At 35.9% G+C, this 2,361-nt stretch overlaps 1 non-coding gene across 1 annotated transcript; it reads left to right on the top strand.

The window, feature by feature from the left end:
- The first annotated feature begins 338 nt into the window (after positions 1-338).
- Positions 339-445, top strand: LOC128286084 (small nucleolar RNA R71). Its single transcript, XR_008276629.1, has one exon. It is a non-coding gene; the product is annotated as a small nucleolar RNA R71 (small nucleolar RNA).
- Positions 446-2,361: the final 1,916 nt, after the last annotated feature.

Below are 2,361 nucleotides of genomic sequence, written 5' to 3'. Positions count from 1 at the left end.
GATTGGTATTCTGTATGCAGACCTCCGCCGCTTGAGTCACACCTCATTACTGGAGGTACCTGCTTAGAACCAAGTAAACCGTCAATCTTTTTATTGAGAAGTTCTACCTGATTAGAGAGCATGGTGACTGAATCGATGTTATAAACACGAGCTATTTTTGTTGGTTTTGTCCTCATAACTTGCCACTGATAGTTATTTAGTGACATCTCCTCTATAAATTCATAGGCATCTTCCCCGGTGTTTTATTGTTGATGGTTCCACCAGTAGTTGAGTCAATCATTTTCCGTGTCGAGGGATTCAGGCCATTGTGGAATGCTTGTACTTGAAACTAAAGCAGTAACCCATGGTGAGGGAACCTTCTTAGTAAGTCCTTGTATCTCTCCCATGCATCATAAAGTGTTTCTAAATCCATCTGCACAAAAGAAGAGATATCATTACGTAATTTAGTCGTTTTAGCCAGTGGAAAATATTTTAGTAAAAATTTCTCGGTCATTTGTTCCTAAGTAGTGATAGACCCTCGCGATAACAAGTTCAACCACTATTTAGCTTTGTTTCTAAGTGAAAGGGGAAACAATCGAAGACGTATGGCATCATCAGAAATGCCATTGATTTTAAATGTATCGCAAAATTCCAGAAAGTTCGCTAAGTGAGCGTTGGGATCTTTATCCTGCAAACCACCAAACTAAACAAACTGCTGTATCATTTGAATGGTGTTAGGTTTTAATTCAAAAGTATTTGCAGCTACAGCAGGTCTAACTATGCTAGATTCAGTTCCTGTTAAAGAAGGTTTAGCATAATCATACATAGTACGTGGAGCAGGATTTTGATTAGCCGCAATTGCAGGAGGTAGCTGATTGCCTTGGTTTTCAGCCATCTCGTCGGTTGGGGGTTGAGTATCATTTTCTCGCTTGTTCTTCGTGTATCGTAAGCTACGCCTTATTTCTCTTTGATTTCTACGAACTGTGTGATCGATTTCTTCGTCAAAAAGTAATGGTCTTGACGGGTTTCTTCTAGTCATAAAATATAAAAACCTGCCAAGAGAAAAAAAAGTAAATTAATAAATAATAATAATAAACTAAAATTAAATTGCAAGAAAAATAAATGGCTAAAGTAATACAAATTTAGCGTTCCTAACATTTTGAATTCCCCGGCAACGGCGCCAAAAACTTGATCGCGTGATTCGTAACAAGTAATAAATATTTATAATAAAGATCAAACCTAGACTAACTATTATCACGGCGAAAAGGCAAGTGCACCTATCGAACAATAGTATAGTAATGGCAAGACCGGGATATCGTACCCAAGGGGACCAAAAGTACTAGTAATAACTATCTTTTTATTATCTAGCCTAAGAATAAAAGGGTTTGTTTATTAAACTAATTATCTAAACTAATTAACTAATTTGATTAAAGCAAAGAGAAAATTTGGAAAAAGACTTGAAGAAAAGCAATTGATAAAGACGACACCCAAAGAGGAATCCACCTAGATTTCACTTGTTATCTGACTCTGAACCAAACGATTTATTCACTTGACTTGATCCGTGAGATTCCCTAACCTATGTTATTATCCCTTTCGAGACTAATAATGTCTAACCCTCAGTTGAATTAATCAAAATTTCTTTCTTAATTAAAACTCTTAGGGAAGCAGTAAATCACTTTATGGACTCCCATATTAGGTTTCACCCTAATCTGGAAAAATCTCGTAACCCTATTTCTAGGCGTTCGATCAACTCCGCTTAATTATGCCAAATCTACTCTTAGGTAGAGTCTATTCCTCCTCTGTACAAGCACATCCAATCATGAAATAATACCCGAAATACTAACTCAAGCATTAAGAACACATAATTAAGAACAAATCAAGTATGCATCATACAATTCAGATAATAATAACAAGATCCATTATAGGTTTTATTTGTTGGAACGCCGACACCTCCAAGGCGCAGCGAAAAAATAAAATAATTAAAACATTTCAGCGATCCAAACCAAGGATCCATGTGTAAGGAATGAATCGGGGTGATAAAAAGGGTTTCGAAATTACCGAAACTTCAATCTGAGTAGACAGCGACGCCTAGGCAATAGGAATGTTGAACCACTATCGAACCAAGCCGCAACCTTTTCTGATGTCGGCCTCTATGTAGTCCACCCGATTGACAATGAATGATAGAAATCCCAGAAAACTATTTTCAGAGAGTATTTTGCTAAACGGTACGCTAGACCACATTGCATATTTTCGGCTAGTTTTATATATGCTTTTAGGGTTTTTACCCTTTCTATATATAACTCCTCTTAATTGGTATATATTTATAACTAATTTTAATTCATTAAAATAATCTGAACATAATAATTATCATTCAAATAAATA

This window comes from Gossypium arboreum, chromosome 12 (assembly GCF_025698485.1).
Source record: "Gossypium arboreum isolate Shixiya-1 chromosome 12, ASM2569848v2, whole genome shotgun sequence".
In the NCBI taxonomy this organism is placed as follows: Eukaryota; Viridiplantae; Streptophyta; class Magnoliopsida; order Malvales; family Malvaceae; genus Gossypium; species Gossypium arboreum.
Note: the sequence above shows the minus strand (reverse complement) of the source record. Positions and strands in the feature narration are given on the sequence as shown.